Source organism: Culex pipiens, chromosome 3, assembly GCF_016801865.2.
Source record: "Culex pipiens pallens isolate TS chromosome 3, TS_CPP_V2, whole genome shotgun sequence".
Lineage (NCBI taxonomy): Eukaryota > Metazoa > Arthropoda > Insecta > Diptera > Culicidae > Culex > Culex pipiens.
This window is the reverse complement of record NC_068939.1, coordinates 51,461,968-51,480,199: the sequence shown is the minus strand read 5'-3', so window position 1 is coordinate 51,480,199 and position 18,232 is coordinate 51,461,968. Positions and strand designations below refer to the sequence as shown.

The window sequence follows — 18,232 nt, the reverse complement described above, 5'->3', positions numbered from 1 at the left end:
GACTTAGAAAACATCAATTTTCCTGTTTTTAAACCTTTGCATGGCAATATCTCAGCAACTAAGGTTCGTATCAACAAAGTCCGAGAAGCCAATTTATAGAGAATTTACTCAGCTTTTCAAAATATGTTTTTCAAAGTTACATGGGTACTATTTTTAAAAAATAACTGCTACTATTTTGAAAAAAGTTACATAAAAATGACTATAACTTGAAAACGGTGCACTTTATCAAAATTTCACTAGAGTACTTTTTGATTGCAAATTCAATTTTACATCGAAAAATGAAATTGAAAAAAATTTGCGACTAATATTACGATATTTTGAAAAAAATTGTGTTGATTCAAAAAATCATAACTTGGTCAAAGATTTTTTGCCCAACTAATGATGCAAAATGGCTTCTTTGGGCATACCGAAGAGAACTGCTCTACTAACTTCTTCAGTGAAGAAACTATTTGTTCTGTTTGGACAGTTGTGTAAAGGGTATCTTAAGGAAACTAATACATGCTAAAGCTGTTCAAATTTGGGATACTTTTGGGCAAAAATTATCACACAAAAATGAACTTTTGAATTTTTTTTGTAGGTAATCAAAAAAACTGACATGTTTTAAAATTCTCTCGAACAAGCTACACTTATGGAAAACTTGTTTTACCCTTTTTTGTATTGAGCATAATATAAATTTCATTTGATTCCTTCTGATTGTTGAGATTGGATGATTTTTTAAACGATTGGTAAAGCAGGTTTCATAATACTCTTCCAAATTTTGGGAAAATGTTGGTTAACGATTAATGACCATTTTCTCGTAAAAAAGTCTTATGTATTGTTTAAATTGTTTTTTTTTTTTTTTAATTATTAACTACGAGAGGTCTGTCATTTTTCGACACCCCTCACTGACGGTAGCTTATGTGTTGAAGAAGGAAAATCCACTTAAAAATATTGATTTCAATCAATATTCCACCGCCAAAATCTTAAAGATGCAACTAATCCTCAAGAGTGCCATCGATCATCACTTTGCTCTTATCGCCATCATCATCACCACGATTTCCCCCGTCGTTGTAAAGTCACCCCTTCAAAATGTGACCATTTGCCAATTTACCCTGCTTCCACCCCTTAACAGGAACACCCGATACACCCCAGGAGAGAGGAGAGGCTATATCAAGTAACTCATCCGATGACACTATCAAAGCGCAATCGACCGCACCGAACGAGATAAATGCGATCCCGACGAAAGCGTTTTGCGGCCAATTCCCCCTTTAGTTTGAACTTAATTAGAGCTGCGGCTGGGAAGTCACTTTATTTGGCATTGTCGCATTACCATACTTTTACCACGCAGATAAACTGACTAACTGGCTGATTGCCAGACAAGTTTTAACATTTTATAAACTGCTTAAAATAGCAAGTAGTTTAAGTTTCTAACACTTGAAGCAATACTTGAAAGAAAACATAAGTTCAACACGCAAATCAGCTCGAAAGTAGTTGTAAAAATACCTAATTTTACATTCAAACGCACGTAAACTCCATTCCATTTCCATGCAAATTTTGCTAACCGTGTACTTCCAAGCTTCCAAGTGACTTCATCGCATGGTTCATGTAAATTTTTCAAATGAGCTGGAAATTGCACAAAGTTTCAAATTGAATTTTCTCACTCTTTTCCGAGAGCTTTGGTCTGCACTAGCGCCATCTCTTACCAGTTTGCGCTTAGTTCTGGTTCATTACGCTGCCAGCTGAAAACTTGACGTAATTTAGCGAAAGTTCGTCGTCGTCACCACAATCAGCCAAGCTTTTCGCGCGCTTGAATCTGGTTAGCTGGCTGCTGCGGTAGGTTTCTGTGGGTGTGAATTTTCCAACCGAGAAAAATGGTCCTGTTTGCCCAGAGTCCACCCCCCCGTCCAGACGCGACCGCAATTTGTTGGAAAAACTCACCTGGAACGGAAACAGAAGAAAACGGGTAGAATTAGCTAAATTAATTACCAGGTGGATGAAATATTTACAACTGCTGGGTAACCTGGCCAAAGCTCGAAAAGGTTAAAAAAAGCGAGGGTTTGCTGCCCACGAGGGACGAACAACCTCTGGGGTTCTGTCCCGAAATAGTGTAAAAGTTAAAGTATACGGAGTAAAAAGTAATTAAATCTTTTGCAAAACTCATCTTCAACGAAAGCAGCCCAGTTGGGAAAAGGGAACCACAAACACTACCTGCACCACATGAATAATAATTCCCCCTTTTAAGGGACGTGGTCAACATTAGAATAAACACAGTTTTTCTCCGAAGATCAGGGAAACACCACTCGAGTTTTGGGAACTTGGGAGGGGAGAAGATAGGTTGGGAAAACGGAAAGGAACGGAAAGGATTCCGGAAACGGTAATCAAAAAGCAATATGTTTAAGGTGAATTGAATGATTTCAACCTGAAACTAGCACTTATTTGAGTGTTGGAATATGTATGTTGCAATTTATTCCATTTTTAAATCAACATTTATATCTTTGAAAAGCTTATAAGCACTAACCAACATTTTCCAATAATAATTTTAGGTTTCTTAAACTTCCAAAGCTAACTCGCAAAGATTATTTTTTCATAAATGTTTTTAATATTAGCAATTTTTTCCAAATTCCGAAAAGGATTTGATTTATATTTTTTAATTCTAGATTACTTTTCCAAAACAATCAATGCGCCATAGGTTTCCTATGTACTATGTTTTTATAGGACAATATTATTGAAAATAGTAATAGGTCAAAAATTTCTATTTAAAAGAAGTTACGCCACATCAAATCAAATTATTCGTTCTACTTTGTTTTGGTGTTCTCGATTGTGAGATTCCTACTCGAAACTAGGTGTCCGAAGGCTTGATTGTTGAGGCAATTGCAAACCTCTTTTTACACCTAAGCTTCCATCCACCCCGGGATTCGAATTGGCGACCTTTGGATTGTGAGTCCAACTGCCTACCAGCGACTCCACCGAGGCAGGACCCAGGGAGATGACTCCTACACCTGGTTTGAGCTATCGACCTAACCTCTAGGTTAGACCAACATTTACTTCCCCGTCCGACGAAAGGCGTGATCAGACAAATCTCGTCTTCTGGGATCGCACCCAGGCCGACTAGGTGTGAGGCAACCACACTTACCCCTACACCACGGTTCCCGACCACATATTTTCTTTTAAAAATATTTGGATTATTTTGGAGTTATCAATTAAAACAGAAGAACAATTAGCATAATTCCCAATTGAATACGTTCTCACCAGGAAGCAATTAAAACCACCAACAAAATTATTGTCCATTGTTTCCCCACCACAATTAATACCCTATTTCCATTAAACACGACGCAAACGCATGGCATTAATTAACATCTGAAATACAGGACACTCCATCAAAAACACTTCCTGAGTGGATGTGGCACACAATTTAAACAAAAAACCTGGGAAATCAGCCACCATTATGCAGACATTAACAGAACAAAGCATCGATGAATGAAAAACAAAAACGAAAAAAAAATACTTGGCAATCACCAATTCATTGATGTGTTCACAAAAACAACACCAAAAACTGTCAAAAGCGCGCTCTTATGGACACCACAAGATAATTTGCATACTAGCAACCTCCACCCCCATTTCCCCCCTCATGTGTGCAAGGTGATTATCATGAAAGCATAGTAAATTTTGGACTCAAACACACACACCCTCAACACATGCTTCGAGAGCTTTATGTGCGTTTCGGTGTTTATGGGAAAGCTTTTTCCGTCACCACAACAAGGGCCGCAAAAAAGTGGTTCGGCTTTTTCCCCCAAAATTTTCCTTTGTTGTGAAGTGTCAAGCGCACGAGGTCGAAGCGGGAAAAAAGTGTGAGTGTTTATTTTAAAATACCACCGGCTAAAGTTGCATTTCTTTTTAATCTCTGTCCGGAGCCGTCAGAGGTTAAGCCGGTCTGATATTTTAGGGGAAGTAGGTTGATTTGCAGAATTAATTATTACCTAAACATTAAAATCTAAACTTAATTTGAACAAATTTGTATTATTTTATAGACATATTTCAAAATGTGGGAGAAATTTCAACTGTTCTCCCCTAAAATAGTTCTGCCGGCATTTTACGTTTAATTCTCATCCCACAATCTATGCCACAACAAAAAATATGTTATTCTAGCCGGCAGCGTACAAACCAAACCAGAAGAAGGATGAGGTCTTAATTCTGTCACCTCAAACTCTCCCTCCGCCCCAAACTACCCTGTGGTGAGTGAGTCAGAAAATATGCACAGCTCGAGGCGTGAACCGGAACGCCCCATGAATTGCTACTTTTTTTATCTGCCTTGCAAGCACTTACTCTTGATTCCGGCGCAAATTCCACCATCATCCCCGGTTGGAAGTTAGTGAAGGGTGGCAAGGGTTTAAATTAAATTAAGGTATCCGGGCAGGGTGGGGTAAAAGATTGTTGCGGTTCCCCAAAACAGCAGGAACATGTCTAACGAGAAGGGGTTACCTCCCAGTAAATTGGAAATAATGGTTCAACTTGCTTAAAATCAGGGGTGCAGACCATTGCTATAACATACAATCTTCCAAGGATGCTGCAAACTGCCAGATTTTTTGCTTGTTCACACCAGCTCCCATAAGCGGCAAGAAGCGATTTGTTTCGGTCCAAATTTGACTCCATAATTTCATTACGTGTGTCGTGAGCAACAGACGTGAAAATTGACCGGACGTCCTCGGGCCCCCGGTAAGAACTTGATAGAAGGACTCGTCTTAGTTGGATACACACTGCGACGCTCAGACCCAAGGCGCTGTTTGTAATCTCAGAAGGTCGAGGACAAAGCGTGATAACTGTAATGAATATATTCATGATTTTCAATTTGACGCACGAGTGAACTTTTGATCCCATCTTTCCAGATCATTAAGTGAAGTTTTAACAAGTTTCTGCTATATTAATGCTTATAATAAATGTAATTCCATCTATTCCTACTGCCTACTGCCTACCTTTAAATATAATTTTTACCCAGTGATTAAAATTCATATTTTTTCTAATTTGTAATCTATACACCCAAAACTGGCAGCGCTAGTCCGAGAGAATGATGGTCTCGAGTCGAGAGAATAGTGGTACCATTCACGGACGCAGAGAACACAGCTCGAGATGGGCGATACAACTATTCTCTCGAGGTTCATTTGCAAAAAAAGTTCATCCGTCAAACAAAAAACCGAAAGTGTCGACAACGGGAATCGAACCAGAGACCTTTGACAAACCAATCCAATGACTTAGCTGCCTCGGCCACCACAGCTTGGTGACCAAGGAGAAGTCAGAAGTCGATGTATGACACTTGTTGGAGATTTATTGATTCAACTAACGAATGAACTCATTTGTTATGATGGTGTGAGTTGGTACCATTATTCTATCGATTTTGGCACTGAGCCCTCAATAAATTTTGAGAGAACGATTATCTCGATTCTGAATTTTGGGTGTAGTTGATGCTAAAACGTGACTACTATCGTTAAGCACTATTTCCGTAGAAACAGTTCAGTAGGGCGAATCTACGTTTATAAACAAGCAGTCTTTCCCCCTTTTGCTTGACGTGAACTGTCAGTTGAACAAAAGGGATAGACTGCATGTTTACAAACGCAGATTCACCCTATTGAACTGTTACTATGGATTTCTCAAAGAAAATAACTGATCTGAAAGTTTAAAAATCGGGTTTCTGAAAAATGTATCACTTTGTGTTAAAGTCAATAAATGATGAAATAATTATTTAGTTTATTTTCATAGAAAACTTTATTTGATTTCATTCGAAAAATTGAAAAAAAAAACAAAAGAAAATCAATCAGACTTTTCTGATTGCAGTTAATAACTTTTCAAGAACTGGTATTCTTGTGAGGCTTCATCAATAAAGAACGTCTGGCAAAACAAACAAGTAAAACGCATTTGAAAACGCTCCAAAAATTGCATAAAAATTGCACAAGGAGTAACCCGCACTAAAAAAAAAAAAAAAAACCCGCACTAACTCTTCATAAAACTTTGGAGAAAAGTCATTCGGCTCACCCTAAATATTCCTGAAAAATTAAAGGTGCACGGGTTTCAATCTTCTTACTAAACTTATTGATTAATCCAATTGTTGAATTTGACAAGTATCTACTAGCTTATCTTATGAGCTTCTTGGATAATCAGAACTCTTCAAAAAGTGTAATAAATAGTCAAATACCAAATTAGAAATAGTCTAACTAAAGAAACATATTCACCACTAAGATGGCAGTCAAAAACACAATAAAACATTCCATAATGACACGCACATTTTCCGCCCAGACACCTGCTGCTGACGATTTGCGTCAGGCTGCCTGCTGGCATTTTCCTGTAAAAAATAACCCCATCAAATCAAACCTGCCATGCAAGCCAGGATTTGCACGAATCATCACGAGACGTATTCCAGCACAAATCCACGAACACACGCGTCTAAACATGAAATTGATTATAATCGCGGAGGGGCCCCTCTCGCAACTTCCAGCCACGTGCACACACTTTTCAAATCGGTCACGCTATTCGCCCGTGACAGCATAATTTATGTCATCCAGGAGTTTTGGTGGTTTTCCCTTTTTTCCGTCTGCGGCACGAACTTGATAGTATACCAGACCGATTGAAGCTAAATGAGACGTTGGAAATTCTTTGAACTAACATTTCATTATGGGTTTAGGCAGCCAAAAGGTCCAAAGGGATTAATGGTTATCCCTACCGGGAAGCAATGTAAGATAAAATTAAATTTCTTGATCAATTTCAATTTCAATTTCGAAAACCTTCACCGAACGGTCCAACGAACGACGTTCCCAAAAGAGTAGTTTCGACCCGAGATGGGGGAAAAAAGGACGAAAGTAAAGCAATTAATTGGCAAAATTTTCCGAGGAGGGTGAGTCCTGAAAAAAAACCCCGTCTACAACACAACCACTTGTCCTCGGTTGGACGGGTAAGGGCAAACAATACTCGAGAGCCGACGAAGGGTTCCACAAAATCAACCCGGTCGGAGTTTGTTCGGCAATCATTGGGTAGAATTTAAATTAAAGGCCGATGCTCGGGCTCAGAGTATAATCACCCTGATTGGAGAGGGCTTGGACAATATGCCCGATGCAGATATATGCGAGCTCTCTGGAAATCATACACCCACCCTACTACTGCGAAACCCGGAGTTGTTGGAACGGGGGAGTTTGGAAAAGGACTCTGGAACAAGTGTTTCGGAGCATATTTACATCGGAGTAGAATTTTTAATCACCAAACCCGGAAGGGTTCCCATTTTGAAGAGTGAGAGAGAGTGCAGTTTTGAAGCTGGGGTGTGAATGTTCGTTAAAGTCGACCTTTTTGCTGTAAATCAATTGCTGCCAGACGGGGAGTGGGGACTTTTTGTGAAGACGCTCTCGGGAAACTGCAAAAAGGGTTTTGTAATCGTGGCTTGGGATATTGTGAGTTTAAGGTGGTTTGTTGAAGAAATAATTTAGCTAATTGCTCTTCCAGTGAAATGTATGGAGGGTTTTTTTCAAAAATAAACCGAAAAAGATATGCTACGAGGTTTGTTTCTTTTTTATTATGTCCGAATCTGCCTTTTAATTGTTTCAATATTGCTAGTAAATACAAATAACTATAAAATTACTTGATATGAATACACAATTTAAATCTGAATTTGATGCTAAGATTACTATTCTTTATTATTCTAAATCTAAATTATTCGCTTTACAGCATTGCCTTGGCGTTCTCGATTGCGAGATTCCTACTCGAAACTAGGTGTTCGAAGGCTTGATTGTTGAGGCAATTGCAAGCCTCTTTTTACACCTTAGCTTCCATCCACCCCGGGATTCGAACTGACGACCTTTGGATTGTTAGTCCAACTGCCTACCAGCGACTCCACCGAGACAGGACCCAGGGAGACGACTCCTACACCTGGACTGAGCTAACGACCTAACCTTTTAGGTTAGTCCGGGGCCAACATTTACTTCCCCATCCGACGGAAGGCGTGATCAGACAAATCTCGTCTCGAAAAATGCCACCGGGACCGTCTGGGATCGAATCCAGGCCGACTGGGTGAGAGGCAATCACGCTTACCCCTACACCACGGTCCCGGTTATTATTAAACTATGAAATTTGCACTGCAAAGAATGTCAGAATTGTGCCATTAAGCTAAATCGGCATTATTATTTAAAAACAACACACAGTATAGGAGCAGTTCTCTCAAATTTCGGTCATTAGATTTTTTTATATTTTTTAAACCGACTGAAACTTTTTTGTTGCCTTCGGTATGCCTAATGAAGCCATTTTGCATCAGTAGTTTGTCCATATAATTTTCCATACAATTTTGGCAGCTATCCATACAAAAATTATGTATGAAAATTCAAAAATCTGTATCTTTTGAAGGAATTTTTGGATCGATTAGGTGTCTTCGGCAAAGTTGTAGGTATGGATACGGACTACACTGGAAAAAAATTAAACATGGTAATTTTTTTTGTGATTTTTTATTTAACTTTTTGACTTGATTTGCAAAAAACACAATCTTTACATTTTTTTAAATCAAGACTAACATTTCAAAAGGGCCAAACATTCAATATAACACACTTTTAAAATGTTAGTCTTGATTTAATTTTTTATAATATTTTTTTTCGAAAAGATTGGAAAATTTCACGAATGTATTAAAACCAATTTAAACAGACCAATTTATTCATTACATCACAAATTGCTGTTACAAAATTTACTAAAAGTATTTGTTTCCCTGATTTCTGCATTTGGGCCTATAGGACTATAGTCAAGATCAATAGAAAGGGAGGGAGTGAAAACAATAAAAAAAGAAACATATAATAATAATGCTAAGGCTGTCTAAAATTTGCAAAATTTAAAGTTATACTTCTTTTCAAAATCAAAACTTGTTAAAAGGCTAAACTGCTCATTTAAATTTAAATGTAAAAATATAAATGTAAAAATTTTGCTTATGCAACGCGATTAACATTTTTTACATAATTAATCATAGTTTTTGCGAAAGAGGATGTTTCTCCAGATTTATAAAGAAATTTTTATCAGGGCCCCATATAAGTCAGTATAATTTTTAGTTAAATCACTTTTACTTCTTTCGTATCTTTAAATCATTTTTCTTTTAATTAGGTAAAAAGATTCACAATATCCTTCATACATCATACACATAATGTTACTGTCAATAATGTGCAAATTTTGAATTAATTAGAAGGTTTATTGTTTTTAATGATTCCAAATTTTAAATTCTCATCAAATTGGGTACTTAATATTATTCAAAATAGAATATAACGTGTTTATAGGACATATTTAAAAAAATATGGAATTTACTTAAAACTAAAGGGTTACTAATCACAACACGGCCAAATAGCAAAAAATCCGATGTTAAAATCGCATGCAAAAGCATGCACATTACCTTCGTCAAAATAAACACATAATATTACACACTGCATGTACAATTTTTGCAAACAAAAAAAAGTTGCAACCGACGGGATTCAAACCTAGCACCAATAATATGGACTGGCGCCTTAGCCCACTCGGCCATCAGACCGATGAGAATTGTTTGGATAAACGCATATATGAGCTTGACATTTCGGTCAAGTAGGTTTTCCATACTGATGAGCTACATATTTTAGGGTGTAAAATCACATAAAATTGCATAAAATAAAGCAATATTTATTTTACACCCAGGCCTTTTACACCCAGCAGGATTACTACTTTTTTAGCTGTGCACAGTTTACCAAAAAAAATATTTATGTATTCAATGCAATGGGTTATAAATATTAAAGATTTGTCTTTCCAGTTTAAAAAAAAAAACAAAAAATCTAAGCGGATAGTATGTTTAGAACTTTTTCAATGATTTTATTCAATTAGATTTGAGATAATCATTATTTTTTTGCTGGAAAAGTGTTTATAAAGGACACACATTTTTTTAAATTAAAGTATTCATTTAAGCAAAACAATGTAAATGGGCCAATGTCAAAGTGTAAACAGTGAATCTACCTTGCTCACGTCAGCTGTTGTTTACATTAGCAACGAGCAGGAGAGACTCTTTGTTTTCACTTCGACATTGGTCCATTCACATTTTTTTTGCTTGATTTAATGAAAAAAACAATTAAGACCATTTCAATAATTCCATAAAAAATAACTTTCTAAACAACGTTATGTTTTCAACACTTATCTTAAAACTAAATTGAGCATAATTTTAATTTATATCTTATCACTCATTCGTGGTATTTTTTATGTATGTTTCGTTTATAAATTATATTTAAAATTATCGAAGTTGACTTTATAGCTGTCGGCCACTATTGCTAGTACCAACCACTAGTGTCTTCCTTTTATCTACAAGGACTTCGCCGCCCTGGGCTACTAAGTGTATGAAAGTATGGCACGGAGCGACGGCGCCAAATACCCATATTTACACAAAGAATTTTAGAACGCCTGCCGCGGGATTCGAACCGGCGACCTCTGGATTGTGAGTCCAGTGCGCGGTCCGATTGATCCACACGGACGGTATAAAATTAAGAAAAAAAATCATGGCTTTATCGTTAATTTTTTTAAACTGCAATCTGCTAGGCAGTCACATAACTTCACAACAAATAACTAGGAAACATTTTGCTATCCCAAAAATTTTCTGAGGTAAGTAAGATTTTTTAGTTATTCAAAAGTTGAAAATTGCTCAAGATTTGTAATTTTTTGTTAAAAAATGCAAACAAATGTCAGTAAAAACGATCATTCGTAAAAACCACTCATTTTTTTTTTTTTTTTTATGACAACAACCAGCAAAACGATATCCACTTAGCAAAGAGGACATCCAAAATTGATTTCTATTTTGTTCCGGTTAAAATGACTCTCAAGTACTTGTACGTGTACCACACACGAACCATTTCGTCCAATGCTCCAATATTTTCCGGCCCGTTTCCCATAATATCACCCAACGCCAGAAGCGTTTGAACATCAGATACACACACACACAAACTCTTACTAGAGCGCACACCGCTTCGTAAGATCAATTATTTCCTTCCCATTAGCGCATTATGGCGTCTATGTGAGCACCAGCATCGGTAGACTCATCCAGAGTGCCGCCCCAGGTCTGTCAACTTTCCTCCTCCTGGCTCGGTACAACCACCATCTGGAATCCATCGCCCTGAAGGGACATCCTCTCATGCAAAGCAGCCTCTTCCCTCCTCCCGCCTAGACCAGAGCAATAACAATCAGGGTCATTACACACACTTTACTCCGAGCGAGCTGGAGCGAGATTCTCAAGAGTCGTGACAAATTTTCCCGACCTGCCGAAGGGAAATGGTACCGAGCATAACCTTCCCGTTTGAGTTCGCCCAGAAATCGTGCACTTCCAAAAGCAACCCCTTAAAACGAGCTGGTTCAACGATTCCGTGGCAAAGTTGTCCTTTGAAGCGGTTTTTTTCAGTCGTTTTTTTTTTGTTTTAAATACTTGAAAGCCCCCACCAGCCCAAGGGCTGAACTCCCTTGAGGCAAAAATTACAATATCTCGGTAAACAAATCTCGAATCCTTGCACGGTCCTTTCAGCGTAATGCATTATTCAACGACTCGTTTAGCCGTGTTCACACCTTTATCACAGCTTTATTTTAAAGAGTATTCACCTGCACGACGACTCCTCGAGAACTTCCATTCCATACTGGGTCGTCGTCAAGTGCAATCAAGAAGTAATTTGGATCCGGCCACCAGCCTGCGAGGCTGGCGACATTCAGGGTACGCTAGACTTGTCAGATATCCGGAGGAATAAAAGGTGTTTAAATGTTGAAAATTCTTAAATTTTATAATGTCAACTACACTTTTTGGACCTATATTGCAACAGTGATCATGATTTTCAATGTCCAAACCGTAGCGTCGTAACTGAGGTGGCACGCCGACGGGCTCACATTTATAACAAAAAATCCCTCTTTCACTGCACCGCTATTTCACGCGAGCGCACGCGTTTTCTATTAAATTAATAAATTTCTACTTGACAAATTTCAACGAAATTCCAGACGCCACCAGGAGCACGACCGGTAGCTGAGTAGTCATAGCAACCAGACAGCGATTCCCAGTGCGAGGGTGCAAATTTCTGCTCTAACTGCCGTTAGTTGACTGTGTGCTGCTGACTTGGCTGGCACTGATTACATTAAATTTCAAATAAATTATTTTGATACCAGTTGTCGAGGGGAAGGAGTCGCTAGACCTGTCGGCAGCTGCTGCCGGCGTGAAAACGATTTTCTTCATTGCATCAGTTAAAAAGAGCAGGTGTACTCACGCAGAAAAATGTTTTGTAGAATCAGCCTGTACGAGGTTTGTTTCAACAAAAAATTTGTTGAATATAATCAACGCCGATTTTGCGTTGAAACAAACCTTGATTTTCTCAATTCCACAAAAATCTTTTGTTGTTTTGAAAAAGATGCTTTGACGTTTAGCGTTGATTCAACAAAAATCTTGATTTTCAAATCAACAAAATGTTTTGTTGATTCAAATATGCCTTATTTTTCTGCGTGCTGTTACTGCTTTGGGAAGAGCAAGTTGGAGTACCGTAAACTGGGGTGACTTTGATGGGATTTCAATTTGTTTTTGGAATATTTTCCAACAGTTAAGGTTTTTCTAAAGATTATTATTTTTAAAACATGTACTGGGGTAGGCCACACTAAGTCCATGCACTATTTTGGAAAAAAAGTTTTTTCAATAGTGTTTAGAAAAATAGTTACGTTAAAAATTCTTAGTTTAAATTCCGGGGTGACTTTGATAGTCATAGTTTTCTTGTTAAAATCATATTTAAGATGTTCAAACATTATTTGTACGTTAAATGAACCATCAATAAAGAAGCTGATATAGTTTTTAAGAAAAAAAAATAATGTTTATGTTAAGTTAACTAAGTTTATAAGCTTTTTAACAAAATTCATATAACTTTTAGTAAAAATTGTTATTAAGTCGGAATTTGGCCTGAAATTTGTCAAAACTAGTTTTGTTTATGAAATTATCGATTTATATTGCATTTTATTCTGAATTCGAAGCACGAATCACAAGTTTTCACATTTTACATGAATTTGTTCAACTGAAATTGCCTAGAAATTAGGAGATTTTTTTAAATTGTGTTTCAAAAACATATATTATTTATTATTTACAAACTTATTTAACCTTCTCCTAGTGGAAAATTGTCCAAAGAATCCGTAAATGCATTCCGTTTTCCGATTCAAAATCGAGTTCATTGAAAAAATCATGACACTTTGAGAAGTTTAAAATAAAGACTTTCATCAACATTTTCTTAACTATAGTAAACTAACTTTTTAAACTTTTCAACATTTTATGAAATGTTCTTTTTGAGGTACTTTGAACACTTCTCTACCACGGTCAATATGATTCTAAACAATTCCGTACGTATTTTGATTGTACTCTTCAATTTGCGGAAAAATCTCAAACCTATCAAAGTCAACCCGGCTATCAAAGTCACCCCGTTTTACGGTACCGTCTTGGGTGATGGTAAGTGGAAATTCTTCTGATTGTCACACTATTGCTGGAGCAGCAGGTAGCAGTTCTGAGATAGAAGAATTAAATGGAACGAATCGAGGGTAAATGTCCCTATTTTGGACCTGCTTAACAAAGCCTCACTCATTTTAGCTTTTTCTCGAGAAAAGTTTAACCAAGATCTTTAGATCAACTTCAGACATGCGAACATTTAACCGACTTACGTAACGTCAAATAATTATAATTATTATATTAGGTCCAATATAGGTCAAAATAAAGTTCAATATAGGGTCCAATATAGGGACATTTGCTCTACATCGTAATATAACGCAGTTACTGTTTTCTTATGAGAACAGAGATAGAGAATTTTAAAACAGGTAGAATAACTGAAATACATTAAGATAGTTGATGTACTGAATTGGTGCTCATTGAAGAGATGAGAGAGCAATTGCTATTACTTGTCAAAATTAGGCTAGGGAAATCAAAGGAAGAGACGGGTCGATGCTTTTAGAGCGATTTTTGACATATTTAATTTTTAAAAGCATCTCCAAGTGTACTGTAATAAATCAATAACCTGTGTTATTTTTTGAGTCTTAATGGATCATGCTAAAGACACTTGTTAATAAAACTCAATTCAAAATATGCCGTCAATCCCAAATGCATCAATTATGCAAACACTTCATTCACAGCGTCTAAAACATATTTCAACAAAAAGGTATTTTTGCTGATTCCAAATCGGATTACGAGCAAACTTCCTCCGGACTGTGTAAACACAAACCCTCCGGCTACATCAACATTGTCTGAGTTATCAATTACGGATCGGGGCGAGCGAACCAGGCCTCGCCAAAACTTGACCCCTTCAGCAAAATTGCCTCCCAGCCGAGCCAAGCACCCAATTAGGTTTGCTTCTAAAATAATCACAATTGCATTTACTATCAACAACAACATCATACTTTGTACCCCCGGTTCCTCAGCTAATAGCACTTGCCTTCCCAGGGTGTCAGTCCCGAGCGTTTTGACGAGACTCTTTCGAAGTGACGACGAGGAGAACCCAGCAACAAAAACAACAGCCCGGGGGTATCATCTGTTACAATCTCGTTTACTTTGGCACAAGCATTAACCTTCGATCAGGGTCGCATACACCAACTACGTACAACAATACACCCCTGAGTGCCGCAGCCAACCCTACCCCGGTGTTCCCCCGGTTATGGGCAACGAAAATAACTTTCTGCAACACTTACGTCTATACATCAGCTCAGTCTTCTCGTCTCGGAGCGAACGAAGGAGCGCTTTTCGATAGACGGCAATATCAACGGCATCGATCACTCCGAGTGTGCTTCGCCCTCTAAAAGTATCCTTTTGAGGCGGGTATAGGTTGCCCGGCGAGACACCGGCAAACTTTCATAATCCTTCCATCAGCTGTTATTATTCCATACTGGCTGGCTAGTTCGGGACAAAGTGCAAACGGTAAGTGCAGAGCTGCAGTTTACCGCAATTTTAGCAGACAGAGTAACGAAGGGTTGAGCTTGTATTAAATTTGCCTCGTAACATTGTCAGGTCCATTTTACCCCAGCAGCACCTGCTCAGCACTGTATGACCCCACTTAAAACTGCAACTCTCGATATGGTTTATTTTCGTTGAAATTTTCCCCTGTTAATTAATAAACTTTCGCGGCCAGACAATGAAGGCTCCTTCAAGTAAGTAGAGCGTGAGCGTGCTATTTTTAAAAAGAATCTCTACGAAGGATGCTTGAAACAAGTGTTCAGTGTAGGTACTGTTATGATCTACGAAACTTCTACCTTACAAGGAAGTAAATTTAAAATAATTTTCGTATCGATATTTTAGAAGAAGATTGAAAAACATGCGTATTGACTCACAATCCAATGGTCGTCAGTTCAAATCCCGAGTAAGTCGTGTCTAGGTGTTGGAGGTTGGAGAAATCTTGGAACAGTTACCGCCATTAAAACTTGTATTTAAAATTTACAGAAAACGCGAAAATAGCTTGGAAAATTCGTATCGCCATTATCGCCATTTGTAACATCTATCCAAAAGCTTTCAAAGATCCAATTAAAACCCACAATTTGACACACTTCCCAGCACGTGATCCCAGGTTCGTCCGAAATGCCGGTCATTCGGCCAAACCATTAACTGGCTGGACACTTGCGCTCCGGCAATAAATAGCGTCCCATTAATCACAACCTCAGCCCCCAAAACAACAACAACAAGTTCATTTTGATTGAACGCACGCTGTACCGTCGTCGTAGCAAAGACATAAAAGTGTAAAACAGAACAACCCACCGAGCTGAACCGTCCAAATCCGCACAAATCGCATAAAACACCCGTGGACGGATGATTGATATGGAGTTCACAACCGACGAATGAAAGCGTCCGAACAAAAAAACCGGGTTGTTCAAACGACCTTTTGTGGAGTGCTTCTCAAGCAGTTCTTCATACATCTTCATTTGAGCTTCTCTATTTTTATTGCCCGATTTGGGGTCCACAACCTACGGCACGTCTACGACAACCATTTTTTTTTCGGGGAGGGGACCAGTTGCTCCGCCGAGGTTCCACCGGATTTTGATGAACATCAACGAATTGCTCGCCAGCCACGGCTACTCTGTTGATTTATGTGCGACCTGCGAGCAATAGTTCATGAGAAATTGGCCTGCAAGATTTATGGACACTGCGCGCTGGCTTAGTTCAAATGTTTCCCGCTTCATCCGGAGATTAACTGGGGAACTGCTCCGCGGGTACAAATCCGGATCACTCCGGAGTGGTGCTCCAAAACTGGAATTTTCTTAAAGTTGATGGATCAACGCCCCACCATCTCGTTTCAAGCTACTTGCCACTCCACCAAAGGAAGAAAAAAACGCTTTGTATGGATAAATAAAATGCAAATTGTGAATGAAAAGCAACGCATCAAGCATCCCTCCCATTTTGACACACAATAAAACTTGTTATGACTTGTTCCGCCATAGCGAGAGAGAGAGTAGTTTTAAGCGATTGAATCGATACTATGTGTCTAGCCGCGAAGTTGGAGGAATCTCGACACATGCTTCAGGGCACTTTCTTTGAAAACAACGTTTATTTTCGCGTGGAAATGGCTCTTCAATCGCATCAATTTTTCTTCAAACTCGTTGATTTTGTTGAAAAGTGATGACGGAGGGTGGTTCTGGGAGAAAAAAAATGCTAAACATTTTTTTTTCGAAGACTCCAACCTTTTTCGTTTTTTTTTTCAACCTAGAAATGCCTACAGCTTGAAAATTGTACACTGTCTCATTAAAAATGGACAAACCATTTTCAAATCCAACTTTGATTTTGCATCTTAAAATTTATTTAAAAAACATTGTTTACTCAATATTTTCCAAAACTCATAAATTTTTTTCTACTCCGGAGACACATTTGCATCAATTTTAGCACAGAAAAAAACATTTTTTGCTTCCCTATCCAAAATCCAAAAATCAAAAAAATGTATTTATCTTTTAGTAGTAAAAAGTTAAACCAAAAATCGAGTTTTTCTCGATGTTACTATATTTTCTGAAAAGTCATAATCATAACCTACAACTTTGCTAAAGACTTCAAATCGATCAGAAAATCCTTTCTCAAGACACAGAATTTAGAATATTCACATGCCCATTTTGTGAGGGTTGACCTCAAAATTGTATAGAGACTTGTATGGAAAAACAAAAGAAGCAAAAAGTCTTCTTAGACATGCATAAACAAAGTTTCGTTCAAATAAAAAAATACAAAGGAAAAGTCGATTTGCAAAAACGTAAAGCATTGCTCATAATTATTTCTATGCAAAACAAAAACTGTTTAGTCGATCATAAATAGGGCTAGTGATTTTTCACGGCAAAAAAAATCGAAATTACGTGGCATGCCAATTACAAAACAATGCTCAAGATAAACATAAAAATATATTCTTTTAGCAAAATTATTACCAGAAAAGTGTCTTTAAAGTGCTTTTCACGTTGGGATGACGGATTTTGAAAGCTTGGCAAAAAAAATCGAAATTACGCGGCATGCCAATTACAAAACAAAAAGTCTTCTTAGGCATGCATAAACAAAGTTTCGTCCAAATAATAAAATAAAAAGGAAAAGTCGATTTGCAAAAACGTAAAACATTGCTCATAATTATTTCTATGCAAAACAAAAACTGTTTAGTCGATCATAAATAGGGCTAGTGATTTTTCACGGCAAAAAAAAAATCGAAATTACGTGGCATGCCAATTACAAAACAATGCTCAAGATAAACATAAAAATATATTCTTTTAGCAAAATTATCACCAGAAAAGTGTCTTTAAAGTGCTTTTCACGTTGGGATGACGGATTTTGAAAGCTTGTTTGTGTCAAGTCAAGAATTGATGCTTCAGCTGTTTTTCTTTTATTGAGATTTAATTAAATTAATTTGCTTAAATACGTAGTACGTCCTGAACTTCTTATTCATTAAAATTAGAATCATTAATATAAGTGCAATAAAGATTTTTTTGCTTTCCCTAATTTCAGCGATGGGAAAATTTTAGTATTTTAAAAAGTTCAGGCAAAACTTCATTAAAAGCAGTTTAAACATTTATTGATAATTCAAGAAAAAATATAATACATTTCGAAATGGTTAACAAATATGATTTCAATGTATATTATTTTACTAATCAATTGAATTAAAAACACATAATTTATATTCAATATATTTAAATGCAATTTGTTCATCATTGATAAATTAAAATAAATTTTACAAAGCATAAACATAAAAGGCTTTTTTGCGTTTTCTTTCGAAGAAGTGTTGATTAATGTAATTTAAAAATC

The 18,232-nt window shown here is 37.2% G+C and overlaps 1 protein-coding gene across 2 annotated transcripts in view; it reads right to left on the bottom strand.

Moving 5' to 3' along the window:
* LOC120418485 (neogenin) overlaps window positions 1-18,232 on the bottom strand; it is a 259,674-nt gene that overhangs the window by 109,095 nt on the left and 132,347 nt on the right. The gene's annotated exons all lie outside the window — the stretch shown is intronic.